Source organism: Neoarius graeffei, chromosome 8 (assembly GCF_027579695.1).
Source record: "Neoarius graeffei isolate fNeoGra1 chromosome 8, fNeoGra1.pri, whole genome shotgun sequence".
Taxonomy (NCBI): Eukaryota; Metazoa; Chordata; class Actinopteri; order Siluriformes; family Ariidae; genus Neoarius; species Neoarius graeffei.
In genome coordinates this window covers 77,090,627-77,113,719 of record NC_083576.1, presented here as the reverse complement: position 1 = coordinate 77,113,719, position 23,093 = coordinate 77,090,627, and the positions used below count along the sequence as shown (strand labels likewise).

The following is a 23,093-nucleotide window of genomic DNA, read 5'->3' as shown; positions in this document are numbered from 1 at the left end:
CAAACTGCAGATGAGCACCAATGTTCCTTTTGGAGAGCAGTGGCTTTCTCCTTGCAACCCTGCCATGCACACCATTGTTGTTCAGTGTTCTCCTGATGGTGAACTCATGAATATTAACATTAGCCAATGTGAGCAAGGCCTTCAGTTGCTTAGAAGTTACCATGGGGTCCTTTGTGACCTCGCCGACTATTACACACCTTGCTCTTGGAGTGATCTTTGTTGGTCGACCACTCCTGGGGAGGGTAACAATGGTCTTGAATTTCCTCCATTTGTACACAATCTGTCTGACTGTGGATTGGTGGAATCCAAACTCTTTAGAGATGGTTTTGTAACCTTTTCCAGCCTAATGAGCATCAACAACACTTTTTCTGAGGTCCTCAGAAATCTCCTTTGTTCGTGCCATGATACACTTCCACAAACATGTGTTGTGAAGATCAGACTTTGATAGATCCCTGTTCTTTAAATAAAACAGGGTGCCCACTCACACCTGATTGTCATCCCATTGATTGAAAACACCTGACTCTAATTTTACCTTCAAATTAACTGCTAATCATAGAGGTTCACATACTTTTGCCACTCACAGGTATGCAATATTGGATCATTTTCCTCAATAAATAAATGACCAAGTATAATATTTTTGTCTCATTTGTTTAACTGGGTTCTCTTTATCTACTTTTAGGACTTGTGTGAAAATCTGGTGATGTTTTAGGTCATATTTTTGCAGAAATAAATGCCGCTTTTCTACTACCAATGCGGCTGAGTTGGGCTGAGCCGTGCGGTGCTGAATTGGGCTGAGTTGAGCTGAGTGGGGCTGTTGGAGTTGCATTTCGACTACAACCGCGCTGAACCGTGCTGGCTGGAAGTGGGTGGACACATTGGGTGGAGTTAGCGAAAGTGGGTGGACGTCACGTGATGTCGTTAGGCGGCGCAAACAGTGACATCAGTGACCTTTTAAGCGGTAGTCTCACGACCCGGATAGTAAACAATAAACATGGAGGACATGGAGTCGTTAGTGTTGCTGGTCTTGGTGCTGTGGCTTGTTGTCACCGACAACGCCAACAGATACTGGCAAGAGCGTATAGATGAGGTGAGGCACATAAGGCTTCAGAAATTCTCGTAATTCTTCTTCTTCCGGGTTTACGGTGTTTACAGATCCCAGCGTGCTCGCGGGGCGTATGTGGGCATGTGAGGACACTCCTCCTCACCAATCAGTGCACAGGGGAGTGTCTCCTCACGCCCCTAGCCCCACTCGGCTCGCTTCGGCTCGCTTCAGCCTCACTGCAAAACCGTGCGAGTTTTGGGTGCTGAGTAGGGCTGAAGCGAGCCGAGTCGTGCTGTTCTGAGGTAGTCGAAACGCGAGCTGTGTCGGGCTGAAGTGAGCTGAAAAAGGGTAGTGGAAAAGGGCCAATAGAAAATTCTAAAGGGTTCACAAATTTCCAAGCACCACTATAAAAAGACGTATTATGTACTTGTATCGCACGTAAGTCTTACATATACGATACTGATTTGCGTTTCATGTTTTCAGGGCTTGTCTTGTTCTTCTGTTGCAGAAATAAATGTTGTTTTTAAAAATTAATGTTTTTTTTTTTTTATAAAAAACGTACTTTTGTCTAAATAACTCAGTTATAACCCGAGAAAACATATCAGTATTGCCTTGAACCGTGGACTTGAAAACTTGCCGAAATACCGCAAAATTTTAGGGCAAAAAGAAATTCAAGGGCGGTTAAAAAATTTGAGGCTATTTAAGGTATCGAAAGTTAACATTGAGGCCTGAGATATCTAGTTAGCAGAACGGCTGGCTTTTCAGCTTTCGGGGAAAACGTTTGGGGGGACTCTGTTTGCTATCATTTTTCAATCAACAGTATCCTTCGGTCCCACTGGTAGTCCCCTCAATGTTGAGATTAGTTTAACTCTGCCCACTTTGTGTCACCAATGGTTATTTCGCCTGTTATTGCGACAAGTCAGAGAATTTTGTTGACATTCTGTGGTCTCTGGTCGCTACATCGCTGCTAGTCTCTTCCTGCGTGTACGCCCCTTTAAATAACAAAATAAACCTAAACCTTAATTATCATTAATAAAGAAATATATCCAGATGGCTGCCATTTCATGTCATCTGTACATTTCTGCTACAGTGTCCACTCGGTTTATCACAAAGCATCATAGAGTATTGGATGTTGGAATCAGAGCATTTTTCCCTTTAATAAATAAAAATATTGTTATAAATAATGTAGCTACTCTGTCATGTCTTAATTCCATGTAATATGACTCAAAAGATGCCTGTGGAGGACTTTGATCTAAGAGTTGCAGAGGTTTAGTGCCCTCATACACGCATGCTCGGGCATGCACGTGGGCACACACACACACACACACACACACACACACACACACACACACACACAGGCAGAGAGCTGACTAACAAATGAAAACAGGGAAAACAGGATATTCACACGAATTAGCCAGCCTGGAGGAAACTAGTTATGTTTTATTTATATCGTGCTTTCTCCAAGCTTCTACATATCACCCAAAAGCATAAACCAACCAGTGAAGAACAGAACAAGAAGACAATCACGAGAGACGAATAAAAACAAGCACACTGATGCATTAAAAAAAAATCCTCTTAGCCAAAGAACTGGGAGACAAAAACAGCAAAGGAACATGATGCCAAATCCAATTATCATCACTAATAGTCCAAAATTAGGGCAAAGCAGTGGAGTAAAAAGGCTAATAGTCCTGCAGGGATCGATTAATGCACCAGAGGCTTCGAACAACACAAAAAAACAGAAAAACAAACCAAAAAAAACCCACCACCTTGAATCTGGCCTATGGTCTGTTTAGATGCTTATCAAGATTTTGACACCACAAATTTATCTCTGTAACCTAAAACACATTTATACGATACATACATCTGGGATTAAAGTGTAAACTGATTAAATAAAAATCTGTTCTTGGTAGATGAGTGATGAACATGCATTCATCATCTATAACCGCTTATCCTGTGCAGGGTCACGGCAAGCTGGTTCCTATCCCAGCTGACTACGGGCAAGAGGTGGGGTACACCCTGGACAAGTCGCCAGGTCATCGCAGGGCTGGCACATAGAGACAAACAACCATTCACACTCACGGTCAATTTAGAGTCACCAGTTAACCTAACCTGCATGTCTTTGGACTGTGGGGGAAACCGGAGCACCCGGAGGAAACCCACGCAGACACGGGGAGAACATGCAAACTCCACACAGAAAGGCTCCCGTTGGTCACTGCGCTTGAACCCAGCACCTTCTTGCTGTAAGGCGACAGTGCTAACCACTACACCACCGCGCTGCCTTAATACAACAAACCGTTTCCCATTTTCTTCGCGCCTATAAGAGTCGCATAAGGCCTCAACGTCTATCCTCCATTTACTCTTATTCCTTGCTGCGGACCGTACTTCATCCCAGGACTTCCATCCAGCCTTCCATCTTGTTCTTTCTTTCTCAACTGTTTGGCGCCATGTTGTTCGTGGTCTTCCTATCTTTCCCCTTCCTTATGGTGTCCATGTAAGTGCTGTAACGCAGTTGTTATCGCATTCCTTCCCAAGAGTACGTCCCAAGGACTTTCGATTTCTTCTTCTTTCTTACTTCACTACGAAGCTTTTCCTTGTTGGCCGTTTCCAACAGTTCTTTTGTGGCTTCTTGCCATTTTATCTTCAGAATTCTTTTTAATGTGCGATTTTGGAAGACATCCAGCTTTTTCTCGCCATCTTTCTTCATTTTCCATGTTTTGCATCCATCAGGAAGTACAGGTTTAACTTGTGTCTTAACACATCCAACCCAAAAGTGTTGTGGAAAACGAGGGATTCTGTAACATGCTCAGTGTGCTGGAGCCACACTGTGCCATCCCAGAGAGCAAACAGTCAAGTCATAATCCTGCAGCTGTATGCAAAGCTAAAGAAAAAGAGTTGCTCTGTCCCAACAAGCAACGGATAAAGTGGCTCTCACATGTGATGGATGGACTTCAAGGAAGTCACATACGCCCTATAATCCATGTGCGATGAGACTGAGTGGGATAACTGTTTCATTCTATCCACATTCACTGGATATTGAGAAACAGAGCATTTTTATTTTTTTGCAAATTTGATAAATAAAAACGTCCGACAAAATCATTTCCGCGTTAGAATGTAAACAAACTGGTGAAATGACAGAAGCAATTTGTGAAAAATGCGATAATAATAATTCTTGAAAAATACAAAAAAAAAGATATATATGTTCTTACCATGAAATACTTTTATTCCATATTTTGTTGCTTTTTTTGTATTTTGGGGGGTTTTGTTTTTGAGTAGAGTTTTTATTTCGTCCTCGGTTGGTTCAGCAGCATGCTCCGCCATTTTGATTTTCTCTCCTCACGGTATACATAGTTTGCACATGACGTCACAGAGTCGGGGATTCCCTAGTGGTGGCCATCTTGTGGGTCTAGCTTACCGTACGGGTCACTGAGCACACATTGTAACACGCGAGTACAAAGTCTTCAAAAGAACCCAAGCAGGCTATTTAAAGCTAGCAATGGTGCACAACTGTTGTATTCACGGCTGTCGTAATAGGTCAGATGATGACGTCAAGCGGAGCTTTTATGGAATTCCCACTGTACGGGAGCACGAAGGCGAGCAAACAAAGAAGCTCAGCATACAAAGGAGAAATCTATGGCTTGCGAGAATCAACCGCAAGGATTATCAGCCTTCCAAACACAGCAAAGTCTGCTCTGATCATTTTATAAGTGGTAAGTTGTTTAAATAAACAATCAATTGTGTTTAAGTTTGTTTTTGGCGGATGCCGCCTTTTTCACGGCTGAATCGCGCAGATCCGATTTTTTTTTGGGGGGGGGGGGGGGGGGGGGGGCGTTGGAGTGTCTGATTATAATTTCAAAGTAAATTCTGTATTAAAATTAATAAATAAGCAAATCCGTTACAGTCCATGAAACAGGAAGTATAAGGATGAGAAAAAAACAGTTTAAATCGGAAAGCTGCGCACATTTGCGCAGCTTCGCGCAAATGTGCGCAGCTTTCCAATTAAAAACATCCGCCAAAAGGCGTGCTGTTTGCATCCCTGATATTTATATGCAGTGTTGAGAGCTCTAAAATTCCAATGTTTACATACCTTGGCTGTAATTAGGACATGACTGTCACTTGTTCTTATATGGTGGACTTCACGGACCCAGCCACAGACAAAATAATTGTATGACTCCAGCGACTTGTATGCTTTGAGGTCGTCAAGTGTGTAGGCGCTTTTACTATTCACGAAATAGTTCACAATATCAGGGTACGATATGGATGGCAGCCCTGCATAGTCACTTGAAAATGCATCTTTGTCCACTTCGTAGGGGTCAATTCCCCCAATCAAGGCCAGTTTGGCTGCATACCGTTGTCGTGAGATGTCGTCTAATGTATCTATATACTTCTGTTTGCTTGATTTTGCCGACATTTATCTTTATTTTAGAAAACTGACTATATAACTTCATAAATTCGTCTGAGATAACGTAGCCGGTTATGGCGATGGTCCGTTTTGTTTGACCCACAAGATGGCGGCTGGAGGGCGTTCCCCGGAATGCCGTGACATCAGTGAAAACTGTCTATATGAGCTGATAGCCTAGTAGTAGAGTAGCCAATCAGAGCGCACGATTGCTCATATCCAGTGAATGTGGATCGAATAATATATTTCAGACACAAGTGTGACTTACATCAAGCGCAGCACACAGGCAGTTGATTTTAACCCGGGTTTCAGATCGAAATTCTGTACAACGTGAAAACATTGAGCAGTATGGTATTATGGACCGTTTTTAAATCGTAATTTCACGCCCAGCTCTGAGCCTAACTCCACCTGCTGCAGAATTTTGAAAAATGCTTAAAAAAAAAAAATGTGGGCAAAGCGCTGAGAAAGAGAGAGTAGAGAAATATCAAACGGTTGACTCAACATTGTCAGCGTCATCCTTGCCAGGTTGAAGATGATTTTGACCAGTAGATGGCATTTGGAACCATTTTCAACCCATAAAAAGCTGATTTTTATATAAATGGTTATTTTGTCAATATTATCACCAGGCTGCCGGCTGAATTTGTCCTTATATCCGACATGTGCCATAACACCTCCTTCAGATGAGTTTAACCTTTAGGACTATTAAGTAAGCATGCTTCATTCCTAATTCATAAGAAGAGGCAGAGCTCATAATGAATATTGAGCAGAAATATCGCCATACACCTCACCGTGCGGGCGGCACGGTGGTGCAGTGGTTAGCACTGTCGCCTCACAGCAAGAAGGTCCGGGTTTGAGCCCCGTGGCCGGCGAGGGCCTTTCTGTGTGGAGTTTGCATGTTCTCCCCATGTCCGCGTGAGTTTCCTCCGGGTGCTCCGGTTTCCCCCACAGTCCAAAGACATGCAGGTTAGGTTAACTGGTGACTCTAAATTGACCGTAGGTGTGAATGTGAGTGTGAATGGTTGTCTGTGTCTATGCGTCAGCCCTGTGATGACCTGGCGACTTGTCCAGGGTGTACCCCGCCTTTCGCCCGTAGTCAGCTGGGATAGGCTCCAGCTTGCCTGCGACCCTGTAGAACAGGATAAAGCGGCTAGAGATAATGAGATGAGATGAGATGAGACCTCACCATGCCAGTATTTCATATAGCGAGATTCAAGACAACAAAATTCTCTCATGTCTGCTATTCCTTAGCAAAAGTCTTCGGCGCATGTAAAGAAACGCTGTAGATCAAAAATGGCTTAAAAAAAATAATGAAATGAAATGTTTCAACATTAAAAAAAAATACTATAAATAGTAATCAGTAAGCCATAATAAATGAAACATAGTCAATATTTGGTGTGAGACGACCCTTTGCTTTAAAAAAAAAATAAATGAATAGTAGTCTCAGGTCCAATGAGTGCAGTTTTATGCGGAAATGAGCTGTAGGTTTTACTGAGCATCTTCCAAAACCAGCCGCAGTTCTTCTGGACACTTTGACTGTCACACTCGCTTCTTCATTTTGCCCCAAAACCCACCAGCCTTCATTATGTTTTCTTTTTTAATCTGAAAAGTGCTCTCTTCTGGAATGTGGCAGAGTATCCAAGTCATCACAGACTACAAAGCTACTCCTCCCCCCCTGCGACGACAACATCAACTTTCTCAATGAACTCAATAACTTCTTTGGGAGGTTTGAGACACTCAACACCACCCCTGTGAGGAAATTTATTCCTCGCCCTGATGAGCAGCCGATCAGTCTGGACACAGCTAATGTCCGCAGAACCCTGAGGAGAGCGAACACACGGAAAGCAGACAGTCCTGATGGCATACCAGGACGGGTGCTCAAAGAATGTGCTGATCAGCTGGCTGGGGTTCTCACAGACATCTTCAACACCTCGCTGATCCAGGCTGTGGTACAAACATGTCTAAAGACTGCTACAATCATCCCGGTGCCTATAAAACCCATAATCTCCTCCCTCAACGATTACCGCCCCGTAGCACTCACCCCTATAATGATGAAGTGCTTCGAGAGGCTGGTAAAGGACCACATTGTCTCCAGACTCCCCCCCACATTCGACCCGTACCAGTTTGCTTATTGCCCTAATCACTCAACAGAGGACACCATCTCCTCTGTACTCCATCTGAGCTTAGAACATCTGGAAGGGAAGGACACACATGTGCGGATATTGTTTTTGGACTTCAGCTTGGTGTTCAATACCATCATCCCACAGCACCTGGTGAGCAAACTGGCCCCTCTTGGTTTCAGCTCCCCCCTGTGTAACTGGCTGCTTGACTTTCTCACCAACAGACGTCAGTCTGTGCGGGTGGGCAACAACACCTCCAGTGTCATCTCCCTGAGCACCGGCTCCCCTCAGGGCTGTGTCCTGAGCCCACTGCTGTTCACCCTGATGACCCATGACTGCTGTCTCAGGTCCACTACTAACCATATCGTGAAGTCTGCAGATGATACAACAGTAGTGGGCCTTGTCCAAGGTGACAACGATGTGGCCTACAGAGAGGTGGTGATACACCTAGTGGACTGGTGCAAAACCAACAACCTGGTCCTGAATGTCGCCAAAACCGAGGAGATCATCGTCGACTTCAGGAGGAGCCGGCCCACTCACACACCACTCATAATCAACGACACAGCAGTGGAGAGAGTCAGCAGCACAAAGTTCCTGGGGGTGCAGATAACGGACATTCTGACCTGGTCCCATCACACCAGGGCCCTTGTAAAGAGGGCTCAGAAGCGCATACACTTTCTGCGCCGGATGAAGAAGGCGCATCTCCCCCCTCCAATTCTCACCACTTTCTACAGAAGCACTATAGAGAGCATACTGACTTGCTGCATCTCTGTCTGGTCAGGAGCCTGCAGGGCCTCTGACTGGAAGTCCCTGCAGAGGGTGGTGAAGACAGTGGAGAAAATCATCGGGACTTCACTTCCTCCGATACAGGATATTGCAGAAAAACGCTGCCTGACCAGGGCTCGCAACATCAGCAGTGACACCTCCCACCCCCACTATGGACTGTTCTCGCTGCTGGTTTCTGGAAAGAGGCTATGCAGCCTCTGGAGTAGAACAGCCAGGTTCTACAACAGCTTTTTCCCACATGCCATAAGACTGCTGAACCGAATTAATCCCCCCACCACCACCACCTAGGCAATATACTTTATATTCAGGCAATACACTTTATATTGTATATAGGACTTTATACACAGTTTTCTTATATATTCCCCCCCTCAGGTAATATACTTGCTGCTGTTCCGTTCTGCACTACACTCAGCCAAAGCAACGAAATCTCGTTCTGATGTGTATTGTTTGATGCAAATCTGAATGACAATAAAGTCTAATATGCTGCTCAGATACAAACATTTTTTCTGTAACATTTAATTTTGTGCTCTAAAATATACGTTTTGACTTGATAATGTATGGAATCAATTTTGTGCCAAAATGTTCATACAATACTTTTGAAATCTCATCTCATCTCATTATCTCTAGCCGCATTATCCTGTTCTACAGGGTCGCAGGCAAGCTGGAGCCTATCCCAGCTGACTACGGGCGAGAGGCGGGGTACACCCTGGACAAGTCGCCAGGTCATCACAGGGCTGACACATAGACACAGACAACCATTCACACTCACACCTACGGTCAATTTAGAGTCACCAGTTAACCTAACCTGCATGTCTTTGGACTGTAGGGGAAACCGGAGCACCCGGAGGAAACCCACGCGGACACGGGGAGAACATGCAAACTCCACACAGAAAGGCCCTTGCCGGCCACGGGGCTCGAACCTGGACCTTCTTGCTGTGAGGTGACAGCGCTAACCACTACACCACCGTGCCGCCCTACTTTTGAAATATCAAACAAAAACGACAAATCAAAATACAAAAAAAAAAAAAAGTCAATTTTTTGAGACTGGCAAACAAATTATTTGTGTAATTGTGCAAAATATCAGTCTATTACTCTTCAGAAACCTTTTATTTTTGTTCCGCGTCTTTCTCAGTTTTGTTTGACGTAATTTATTTTGGTTGCGATTCCAGCTTTCTCGTTTGCGCTCCCTGACTTTTTGCTTGCAGTTTTGGCACAAACTTCACGTGTGGGTGGGCTGTCCAGGAATGCATTCCCATTGGCTAACTTGTGTTTGACTGACAGCTACGCTCAGCCATTCCCCCAGAGGCTGTTGCGGCCATTTCCTATTCGGATTTTGGCGGACTGTTTGACGAGTGACCAATCCATTAACGGTAAACAAGGATGGAGTGGACTTCAGTGGCGACTATGATATTGAATTTACACTTTGTTGAATTAATTCAATATCATAGTCGCCACTGAAGTCCACTCCATCCTTGTTTACCGTCAATGGATCGGTCACTCGTCAAACAGTCCGCCAGAATCCGAGTAGGGAATGGCTGAGCGTAGCTGTCAGTCAAACACAAGTTAGCCAATGGGAATGCATTCCTGGACAGCCCACCCACACGTCAAGTTTGTGCCAAAACTGCAAGCAAAAAGTCAGGGAGCGCAAACGAGAAAGCTGGAATCGCAACCAAAATAAATTACGCCAAACAAAACTGAGAAAGACGCGGAACAAAAATAAAAGGTTTCTGAAGAGTAATAGACTGATATTTTGCACGATTACATGGATAATTTATTTGCCAGTCTAAAGAAATTGACTTTTTTTTTTGTATTTTGATTTGTCGTTTTTGTTTGATATTTCAAAAGTATTGTCTGAACATTTTGGCACAAAATTGATTCCATAATAATGTAGAAGTCACAAAATACAAATCTATAATAAAGTTTCTATAAAAAAAAAAAAAGGAGGGTGCCAAGACTTTTGCACAGTACTGTATATTAACCTCTACAAGAAATTTTTCTTAAACCATTTGTAAAATGATGCACTAAATATTAAATTCCCGATGACTAAACAACGTAGGAAATGAATGAACTGGGTGAGTGAGTCATGACTGCATGTGGCGTCTCACTCAGAACTCACCAGTGAAGCATTATGTCTGGAGTGCATTTATCATTAAGACCCATTTTCACCCACAACTAGCTTACGAGCTGCTCTCGACCACAGAGCTCTATATAAAATCTGGAGAGCTCATAGGCTCGTCAGAAGGAAGCCAGCTGGCCTCCATCTTACCACTCCCATTGCGGAGTGGAATTGTCATTTAGACTACTGGAAGTGACACAAAATTGGGCAAGTTATTTATGTAGCTGGTGAGAAAAACTAGAAGCAAAATGCCTATATGTGCAGCAGTGAACTGTACAAATCGTCAGGTCAAAAGGTTGTGGACGGATATATATATATTACACATACACACAATTTATTTTATTATAATATTATATATATTACTATACATTAGGGCTGTAACGATACACCCAACTCACGATTCGATTCGTATCGCGATTTTTGACCCACGATTCGATACACCCACGATTTTTTTTAAATGTATTTTTAAAGTAGTAAATTTGACTTAACATTTACTTACTTACATTAACTATTTAATAACAAATAATTCAGACCACTGCAGAGAATGAGTAATATGTATGCAAAAATGAACAAATGTATATCCAAAGATTGTTTTATTTCTCAAAATAATACTGTTGAGCTGGAAGCTCTGTTTTTTTCGGTTCTGAAAAAGTCATTTTTCCAAATCGTGTAAATCCGTTAAGATTTTTTTTTTTGGGGGGGGGTAATAGGGGTGGCTCTCTCACTGTCTCATTCTCATAGGGCCAATGATTTTCTGTGATCGCGGAAAACAGATGGAAATTACGGAATTTTTATGGTGAAACATTGCTCGCGTGTCAAAATGTAACTGCCGCAGAAGGCTTCCGCCCAAGCAGACATGCCTTCAGTGTTGCCAGATATTGCTAACGTTTTCCACCCCAAAATATGTTCAAAACCAGCCAAAAAGCCCCTAAACCCGCCCAATCTGGCAACACTGCATGCCTTTCCGGTCAAGTGACTGTGATTGGTTTGTGGCACACCTAGCCAGCCAATGAGCTGCTTGTTTACAGATTCACTCCCCGCGTCGCAACCAGAATGGCGACCGCTTAAAAGAAATGAATGCTCTGCCAGTGGCGAGTGTGGACGTTGCGTGACTCGCAGAAGATTGTCGCAGGTCGGCGAAAAAACGACTTACTAATAGATATAAAAAATAAAAGTAATTTAAGTAAGTTTAAAATGTAATTTAAATAAAAAGTAAAGTATTCATAAATTGAAGTTTGGAAGCACCTCTGTTTTTGGGCTGAGGAGAAGTTTGAAAGGGTGTACCGCGATTCTGCCTTCTTGTATCGCAACACGGATCGTGGCTCTGCGTATCGCGATTTCGATACGCATATTGTTACAGCCCTACTATACATATGGGCCACTTTTTCCATGGCATAAAAACATGTATTCTGTTCCCTTCTAGCAGGTTTATTGATGGCATACAATATTGTTATCATATCGCTTATCTTCCATGTATTACACCACTCTCCCCAATGGAGAATGAGCATGCAATATTGTTATAATATTGCACGTTGTCAAGAGAGAGAAGACGGGGTTAATCCAGTGCTCGGATTAAGCACTACATAAATAAACTGAAAACCGGAACTAAAGATGCGTTGAACATTTGAAGGCTACCAAAACCTCATTAGATATTTTTCATGCGTATTTACAAGAGAAAAACATACCAACAGACATTGAAAAACTGGCAAAGAAACACGTTGGAGATGTAAATATTCCGTGCTCGTGAGTGAGTGACAGTTTGTTCACAAACATGGCGGCGAGGTTTGCTTCGTTAAAAGCCAAAAATTTAAAGAGAAAGACGCTCTGGACACTCAAAAAGCTACCAAAACTTCATTGGATATTCTTCACGCATGTTTACAAGAGAAAAACAGACCAACGGACATCGAAAAACTGGAAAAGAGAGCAATTGCGAAAATATAAAGTTCTACTTGGAGATGAGGAAAAGTGACGGAGACTTTTACAAGTGGACTCCACTCATGGACTTCACTCAGCAAAGCCCTTTTGTTTGGAACAATTGCAATGTAACAATTAACTCCGACCAAAAGTAACTGTGAACTTGAACGGTCAGCCTGTATACAGCTTGTATATAAGTTGGGTTGTTGTTCAGGCTTTTTGGACTTGTACCATTTTTATTGTTAGAACTTTGACTTTGTACAGTACATTGGATTGACAGAAGATTGAATTACATTCAATCAGAATCAGCATCTAATATTGCTAAGTTACCCCCATTGTTCCATCAAATGTGCATGTATAATCTCATCTCATCTCATTATCTCTAGCCGCTTTATCCTGTTCTACAGGGTCGCAGGCAAGCTGGAGCCTATCCCAGCTGACTACGGGCGAAAGGCGGGGTACACCCTGGACAAGTCGCCAGGTCATCACAGGGCTGACACATAGACACAGACAACCATTCACACTCACATTCACACCTACGGTCAATTTAGAGTCACCAGTTAACCTAACCTGCATGTCTTTGGACTGTGGGGGAAACCGGAGCACCCGGAGGAAACCCACACGGACACGGGGAGAACATGCAAACTCCGCACAGAAGGGCCCTCGCCGGCCACGGGGCTCGAACCCAGACCTTCTTGCTGTGAGGCGACAGCACTAACCACTACGTACACCACCGTGCCGCCCCCTGCATGTATAATAATAAAAATAATAATAAAATTGGCCAGCTTTTTTCGTGGTCTATCAGATATATTCCATTCAGCTACTCATCTTCAACTCATTCAGTATCATGCTAGCTGAATGGAATATATCCGATATACCACGAAAAAAGCCAGCCAATATTATTTAAATGTTATATAACCATTCATTAGCGCTGTCGCCTCACAGCAAGAAGGTCCTGGGTTCGAGCCCCAGGGCCGGCGAGGGCCTTTCTGTGTGGAGTTTGCATGTTCTCCCCGTGTCCGCGTGGGTTTCCTCCGGGTGCTCCGGTTTCCCCCACAGTCCAAAGACATGCAGGTTAGGTTAACTGGTGACTCTAAATTGACCGTAGGTGTGAATGTGAGTGTGAATGGTTGTCTGTGTCTATGTGTCAGCCCTGTGATGACCTGGCGACTTGTCCAGGGTGTACCCCGCCTTTCGCCCGTAGTCAGCTGGGATAGGCTCCAGCTTGCCTGCGACCCTGTAGAAGGATAAAGCGGCTAGAGATAATGAGATGAGATGAGATGAGATAACCATTCATATATTTCTTCTTATATCAGGAAGAAGAAATAACTGTACAAGAGAAAAACTGAAATAATCTCCGTAAAAATAATTACAGTCGTAAAAAAGAGCCATTAATAAAAAAAAAATTAAAAATTAAAAAAAAGATCAGCGACTGAACTGGAAAAGGAAAAAAAAAAACAATAACAGTGAAGCGGAGCGCTATAAAGATATGTAAGGAATGAGGGTAAAGTTCAGAAAATAAGAGGAGGTAATGAAAGGAAAAAAAAAGTCAGGAGATACTTTTCTTGGGGCAAATTTGATCGGATACCACAGTTTAACACACAAGCCAAATACACGTGATGCAAATGGTAATATGGCGGCCAGATGGCTTCACTCGTCTCTACAGCGGGGAATAGGCTCTGAGCTCTCCAGATTTTATATAGCGCTCAGTGCTCTCGACTAATTATTTACCCAGACTTTAATATCACCTCTTTCCTTATAACTTTCACTCTTTCATTTTATACTAATTAGTGGTTGATTTTGCTCAGGATTTCGGTGTTTGCAGTACAATTCCAAACGAGTCATCATCCGCAAACCTCAAACTGACTCACCGCACTCATCTACAATAAAGGACGAACGTAACAAATACACGCTGTTCATTATAATCATTGTTTCATGAACCGAAGCTGAAGGAGAATTGTCGTCTCCAACAGAAGTAACGATTCTTGATGATTTCATCAACAATCATCCACCCTCTAGCCTACATGTCTGACTATCCCACTCGAGTGGTCTGATCATTTTAATACAGGTCCAGCTATGTCTGATTTTACGTCCAGATTTCACCGCAACATTCTTTTATACCACGTGACTCATCTTTCTGCCTCGGAATTATTAATCATCACAACAATCAGGAAATGAGACGCGCTTTTCGACGCGCTTTTCGTAGAGTGTCAGATATTTCTTTGGTATGAACAACAACGTTCTGAGTACTATCTCTCCCGAGAGCCAATTAGAAGAAAAAAATTTACCATCAATCAAAATAGGACAATAGCGCAATTACACAATCGCGCTCGCTGATTAAATGATTAAACGTCTGCTGCGGTGACGGACGTTTATTAAAATCGCGGCGTATATTCAGACAGGATGCAATATTCAGGGTGTATGGATATGGATTAAAAGAAAAATGATGATGATATGAGAAAGTAGTGAGATATCGCAATCAATGACAACAAAAGGTGCAATTAATTGGAACGAAAAGTGGTTTAATGAATTTTAAAAAAAAAAGGACACTTTATTCTCGGTGACAAGTACTTGGTTTACCAAACCAACAGCAAGACAGAATCCCAAACGACTTTCTATTCACTACCTATGCGCCCTACATAGGGTATTACATACTACATACAGTATAGTGCGCACCATTTGAAATTGAACCAAAAAATAATAAAAAGCATGGTACAGGTTCATGGCAGTACGAGAAGATTACATTTTTTTCCACATTCACTGGATATGAGCAATCGTGCTTTCTGATTGGCTACTCTACTACTAGAAGATCAGCTCATATACCGTGAGTAGAGAAAAACAAAATGGCGGAGCGTGTTGCTGAACCAACCGAGGACGAAATAAAAACTCGACTCGAAAACAAAACCCTGAAATATGGAATGAAAGTATTTGATGGTAAGAACGCATCTTTTTTCATTTTTCAAGAATTATCATCGCATTTTTCACAAATTGCTCCTGTCATTTCGCCAGTTTGTTTACATCCTAAGCGGACATTATTCTGTTGGACGTTTTATATAAAGTTTTTATTGATCAAATTTGGTAAAAATAACAATAAAAATGCACTGTTTCTCAAAATCCAGTGACTGTGGATAGAATAAAACAGTTATTCCGCTCAATCTCGTCGTACACGGCTGACAGCACTATCAGTTCATGTACGACTCGATTTCGTGGAATAACTTAAATATACTGTACATTTTACATAAAACATCAGACTTGTTCATCAGACAAGCCGCCTTTTGAATTTTTTTATTTTTCTTACTGTTTGGTGCTTATTTGTTGGTTATGGTGTCTTGTCACATATCTTGCAAATAATTTCGCAAATTCATTTCGTCGTCATTCCACTTTCTTGTCCGATGCGTTTTGCGTAACTTCATATGTAAAAACAGGTACCCTATGGGTACATGTGGCTACTGCTTATAAATAAAACTGTTTTCTGATCCCATGTCCGTACAGTAAATATAGTGTGTATATATATGTATGTGTGTATATATATGTATATGTGTGTGTGTGTGTGTATATATATATATATATATATATATATATATATATATATATAAAAAATGAAAAGTTGTTCATTGAACAACAATGGTGTGCATGGCAGGGTTGCAAGGAGAAAGCCACTGCTCTCCAAAAAGAACATTGCTGCTCGTCTGCAGTTTGGTAAAGATCACATGGACAAGCCAGAAGGCTATTGGAAAAATGTTTTGTGGACGGATGAGACCAAAATAGAACTTTTTAGTTTAAATAAGAAGCATTATGTTTGGAGAAAGGAAAACACTGCATTCCAGCATAAGAACTTTATCCCATCTGTGAAACATGGTGGTGGTAGTACATACATACACACACACATACATATACATACATATATATATATATATATATATATATATATATATATATATATGTGCGTGTTCTCAATTATAGTCGCCTCATCTCTTGCAAGCATCACCAATGAGGCAGTAGCCACAAAAATGAATAAATATTTAAATGACAAAACATCAGACTTCTCATTTAAAGCTGAAGTGCCAAAGATGATGTGTTGGAGAAAACTTTCCAGGATATTTCTCCAAATCTTGGTCCATCATCTCTCAGCTTTTTTTCCTAATGAGACCGTCAATGATGGCGTAGCTCACTCCGGCCCCGTTTAGTCCAGAAGGAACGATCTAAAGTGGGCCACCTTCCTCGCGCAATAAATGTTGCAAGCTATAGACACTATATATAAGCTATAGAGGGATTTCACTGACGTCACCCGAAACCGGAAGTAAACAGACCCTGCGCCATTTTGGAAGACCAACAAACTCGTGATTAGGGGGAAATAACGGCAGCGGTATGTGAACCCACGAGAATAAAGTGGAGTGGCAAACGGCTTAAACAAACAAATCTGAGCTGTTTTATTTATGATTTATTGGCCCAACAGTAGACTTGAAAGAAACCTGTGTGAGACTTGGCAAAAAACTGTGGATATAATGGATAAGTCTGTGCATGATCTGCGGACACTTTGAGGTAAGCAAACGCAAGAAATTCAGATTTAAAACATGCTAAATTGGCCCCAAGTTGATAACTGGATGAGGAGCAAGCCTCCCAGACTTCTACAATTTAATAATAATAATAATAATAATAATAATTTAGGATGGTTTGGGGCTTGCTCTCCCTCCTATTATATAAATAAAGCATAGTTGTTGTGTAGGCATATATCATAAATACATATGTATAATTTGGATAAATTAACCTAAATTATGGATACCTTAATAGTAACAAAAAGTATTAATTTTTCAACTGAAAAGATATATTATTAAAAGATATCAACAAGATTACCTTGGCCATAACTATGTGTAGGTTATTCTTAATAACAGCTGTAATATCACGAACCAAGCCACTAACAACATAATTGTAAGCCTGTAGCCGTTTGTAGGCTTTCAAGTCATCAGCAGTGTAGGCACTGGGTGTAAACAACAAATAGTTTACAATGTCTGGGTAGCAAACAGATGGCAGAATTGGTGTCCGGTCCTCCTTATGTTTCCATTCTCCCTTGCCGCGAGTCTTATCATATGGGTCAAACCCATCAATCACAGCCAGTTTCTCCACATACCGTGCCCTTTCTGCAGCTGGTAATGTACTCACATAACCCGAATTATCAGCCATCGTGTCACTTTACTCTCGCTCGTAGTTTGTTTTATATTGTGAGTGCATGTACTTGGTCTTCCAATATGGCGCCTAACAAAATCTCGCGGCGCGGTGACATCATGCGGTAGCCCTCTACATATAAAAGCTATATACACCCGAGGAATACAGACCTATTTGCCAGAAAGCATCCAAAATGGCAAGGAATTGGCAGAGAAGAAACAATTTTTGTTGAACTACTTAAAGGTATTAAAGGAGAACTCAAGGCAATTTTTATGATCAAAATTCTATTTATCTCATTTTATTAAATATCGGAATGCATTTTTGATAGCCATTTTGTCACTGCTATAGCAAGTTATGAGTGTTTGAAATATGCTCTGTAACATCAGTCCATATGTCAAAACGATGGCCGTAAACGAGATTCGTTGAGACCTGTGCGAGACATCGTAGGACGGAAGTAAAACACACAGCAGAAATCAAAGCGACCAACATCTGCCAACGTTGTCAAAAGACGCGCGCGCCCTCTTTCGAATGCTGATATAATCAAGCTTGAAGTTTTGTTTGTTTTGATAGCAATCAGGAAAGTTTGAAAAAAGTAGGCAGTAATCGTCATTTAAACTCGTTTTTGTGCAATATTTCCCTGTGTCCAAAATCGCTCACTCGTTCACTACTCCCTACTCACTATAGAGGGAATTACTATATAGAGGACTATATAGTGAGCTCATTGGTAAAATTAAAAAACGCTTTCGGACACTAGTCCGTCGCGCTGGTATTTACGTCATTACTGTCGCACAATTAAAACGTGCCAGATCAGTCGGCTGCTGGGTTTTCAAAATAATAAATACACGCATGTGTTTTTGTGATAAATCCATATTATACTGAGCGTATAATTTCCCACATTAATCAATACAAAGTACCTGCAGCTTTCAGTTCTTTTAAATCAAGGCTGAATACTTTCTTTCTTCTTTGCCGCTGCCTTTTATTAAATCAAATGAGACTTCTTTCAGCGCAACCGCAATGCATGATGGGATATATTGCTTTGGTTAGTGACCATCGGTTGTACACTACTTTTCATGATGCATTGTGGGATATTTTGAGTGCACTATATAGGGTGTAAATAATCCTCACTAAGATTTTGGACAGCACTACAAAATGGCGTCCCCACTATATAGTGCCCTATATAGTGAGTTGGGAGCGATTTCGGACACAGGGTTCGTTTGGAAAACAGTTTTCAAAATGGCGGCACTGGCGCCTGGCTGACACTTCATGTTTCGAAGTCTCGCACAAGTCTCGTGAAGATCGCGCGGATAAACGACGCCTGCCGTGGACCAAACGAACTAAATTCAACGTGGCTAAAAACCGAATAGGCCGATAAGTATAATATTTAATTGCAGTTAGTTGCCAATACGAGTCATGATATAAGGTTACTAAAACCTAAAACGTAATTGAATAACACGTTAATTAAGAAATAAAGCAAGTTTAAACATGACTTGAGTTCCCTTTTAAAGCTTAATTAGTCTATGACTTCATTAATAATTGTAATTAAGCAAATATGGGTAGAAGTTATATGCACCCTAGGTACCCCTACCTTCATGAGGGAAAGAATCAAAATCTGCTGGTTAGGGATTGATTCATTACTCCATATCTTCATTATTAATTGCAGTTATGCAAATTTGGGTAGAAGCTACAGTATGTATATGCACCCCAGGCAGACCAACCTTCCAGCCAAAAAGAGCAAAAATCAATGAAGAATTGAAAGAGAAGAAGCGATTTTCGTGAAATATGGACGACGCCAGCTGTATGACGGACAACACATGATGGCATGAGCTCATCGCCTGTCGGCCAGATGAGTTAATAACCAACAGCGTTTTTGTCTTTTCTCATGTCCACTTTAATCCGTAACCATCACGATGCAAAACATCCAGGATACAGAAATCAGCATATAAAACTCGCACCACTCGAACCATGTTCTCCCAACTCCTTTTCCCCGCTCGATCTTTTTTAATCATGCTGGAGGTTTGCAGTAATCCGCCTGCTCCATTCTTTTCCGTCCTCGCACCGTCATTAGAGCATCATCAGCGGTCAATAGGCTCGTGAGTGAAAAGCTGAGCTCTGCCCCTCGGGTCAAAGAGGCATTGTTAAACGGCTAATCAACTGAACTAACCTTTGACCCCTCTCCTGGTTAATAAGTACAGGAACATGATGGCAGCCTTGTGGAGCCGCATGCCCGGATGTCTTCATCATCGTTAACCTTGCATCATGACGAGGGATCCCTGGCGCTGGATGCACATGGAGCTGAGGTTTTTGTACGCAAAGTGTTCGGTATCTTTCCATTCACATGGGACAGACAAAGTAATATACAAGACACGATGAGGTTCTTTGACTCGGCTGGTAATTTTATTCGCCATGCATTATTCAAGAAGGTGTATGTGCCAATTTGCAGTTTCCAAATCCCTGACTGGTACCTTGACTGAAGATTCTGCCAATATGAAATAAAAATAAGCAATAAAATCTAATCTGTATCTGATCTCACTGGACGGTTTTAGAATCAGACAGAAAGCTGACTGACGATATTTTAACAGCTTCACGCTGATGATATTGTCCTTGTTGAGTTATTTGTTGAAGTCAACATTCATAATAAGTGTCCTATTCCTTCGATCGCTTGCAATTCTGATCTAAGTGAGAGCGGGGGGATACGTAAGTGAGCTACCGCTCACTTACGTATCCCCCCGCTCTCGCTTAGATCAGAATTGCAAGCGATCGAAGGAATAGGACACTTATTAATATTCAGACAAGAAGACAGTCATCTATATCCCCCGCCATATATACCAACTATATGCCAAGTTTCAAGATATTATTTGTCACACTTTTCAAACTGTGCTGCAGGAAACCAACCCGACCTCTTTACACCGACCTCAGCAGCCCATGGCATAACAATTTCTCACATTTTTTTAGTATCAAAAGGCACATATGCATTACTGAATCAACACATATACCAACTTTCAAGACCATACCACTCACAGTGAAACAAAACCTACCCCTAAGACTAACCTGAGGGACCAAGTCTGAAATTGTTTCCATGGAAACATGAAAAATTCAAATTTCTCAAAATTTCTTAGGATGAAAAGGCACATCTACATCACCTTGTCAATATGTATGCCAAGTTTCAAATCCGTATCATGAATAGTTTTGGATATATGCTCCGGAAACAAACATTGCTCTTTGAAACGAAGTCAAAATCTATTTTTTAGAGATGAAAGTGGAGCAAAGAAAAAAATCCTGAAATATGGGGGGTCCCCCGAAAATATTTTAATAACATAACACGCAAAACCCTGCATTCTAGTGCATTTTAGTACTTATTTTCACTAAAACAAGTTATAACTTTTAAGCCTTTTTCTTTCATGTGCATTAATGATTAACATGTCAAAAACATCAAATTTAGTTAATGAGTAATTTTCAGGAGCGCATTTAGAAAACGCGGTGATTTTCCTGGCTACACAGTTCATTACTTTGAAAAAAAAAATCAGACAGTTGAAGGTAAACTCTAGCCTAGTAAACTAGACCCAACCGCCTAGCGGCCAAAAATATTTTTGCCTAGCGAGTGGGTCTAGCCTCGCACCATATAAACAAAAACACCCCGGGCATCAAATCGTGCCCGCCAATCACAACGCAAGGTTTTTGTTTGGATTCTTTGGGCGGGCTTTTGCAGGAGTGACGACAAAGCTGCGCGACGCTGGAGAAAGCGCAACAGGAAAGATGGCTACGGGCTAGTGAACAGCGCGCGTTTGACTCCGCTTTGGAATCAGTTTTAGAAGAATTAGACTTGGAGTTTTCGTTGAAACATGAGCAGGAAGAGGCTCTCCGCTCATTCCTTTTCAAGAAGGACGTTTTCGCTGTTTTGCCGACCGGCTATGGCAAAAGTCTGATCTACCAGCTGGCTCCGCTCGTAGCCAAAAGGATGGGGCTAGTTTGTGCAGTACGAAGAATTAATAAACAGCTTTGAAACATTACTTTTTGATTGTTTCTTATTTTCCCGTTATTTTAAATTTAAGGGAAATTATTTCACCAAACACCACTAAATAAAAACTCTCAAAAACAGTTTAAGCAAACCCTTGAAAAACACTTGGAAAAAAAATGTGTATGTGGTACAGACTCCAAACTTGTGGTCATTATCTCCAAACTTCTTAATATCTAGAACCTGTTTATTAATTAATACGCATTTTGAAAAATTATTTAATTTCAAGGCCTCCCCCACTGCTTTCTGTCGCTCTGACTACGTCACAGTCACTGTTGCGCTGATTGGTCAGAGCGTTGGCCTATACGCACAGAGACAGTTTGAAAGACAGCGGTTTGTTCCTCCTACCCGCTTCGGAAATGTCTACGGATCAAGGCCAGACTAAATATTCACATTTAGTCTGGCTTGCCAGGCTAGGTAAACTCAGCAAAATCCCAAAACAGTCCTGTTAAAAAGTAAAGGTCTGTTCGAGTTTCTAAAGCTTTCAGGTTTCAATGTTGGGGACATTGAGCCTCGTTTATCAATCTTTTAGTAGAGTTGTGCGTTTGCGTAAGCTAAAGTGAATTAAAAATTTCCAATTCATATTTATGCGAGTTGAAGCCAATAGTTTACATTAGTTCGTATTGTCTGTAAATTTAAACACCCGAATGAATACCAAATTTCTCGTGTAAATCAGGGGCGTAGCTAGGATTTTTCAGGGGTGTGTGTGTGTGTGTGTGTGTGTGTGTGTGTCACACACTGACTGGCAGCCTGACTGCATTATGTAACAAAAAATAAATTCCCATTGCTAGTTTTAGGTAGCTCAGAAACTGGCTCTTCCATTATTGCTGTTTCTTCCACGTTTTCTTGATGTTGTGTTCTGGAAACGGCACTAAAACTTAGCTTCGAAACCACAAAATGCAACTTTGATGGAAAAAAATAGATAATAAATTGCTTACCTCTCTTCACGTCGAAAGAAGGAGGAAAGTTTTGCTTGTTTTGACATGGCGGATTATTAACACAAAAGGAAATACTCGTAATTCACAACTAAAAAGACTGCAGCTACACTGGCAGCTTGACCATGCTTTCTAGTGCGATTGTGTTGCGCTTGCGCAGAACAGTGTCAGTCCTGCGCACCTTAGCACGTGCACCTGAAGCCTTAGGTCGTGCACCTGAAGGCACGCCGTTAACAAAGAACACCTGTCTTTAATCAATGAACTATGTTTGGGCTATTTAAGGACTGTGCCCATGCAAGGACGATGCGAAGTATTATGCTGCGTCTAGGAACACGAAAAATCCAAAAAATAAATGTCTCCATTCGGGAAACCGGAGATTTTCAAGAGTTTTGTCAAATATCCGGATTTCCAGGTAAATCCGGAAGACTTTCATCTATAATTTTTTATGTAAAAATTAAAAAAAATTGTTTTGTTTTTGTTTTCAAAAAATCCAACATAGCAATAGGCACCAGTTCACATGTTGCTGGATATGTATACAAAGTTTCATGAAGATATCTTCAGTAGTTTTAAAGATATGGCCTGGAAACAAAAATGTGACCGGATTGACGGAAC

The 23,093-nt window shown here is 41.6% G+C and overlaps 1 protein-coding gene across 2 annotated transcripts in view; it reads right to left on the bottom strand.

Moving 5' to 3' along the window:
* Window positions 1-23,093, bottom strand: part of mpped2 (metallophosphoesterase domain containing 2b) — a 102,272-nt gene that overhangs the window by 64,241 nt on the left and 14,938 nt on the right. The window lies entirely within an intron of this gene.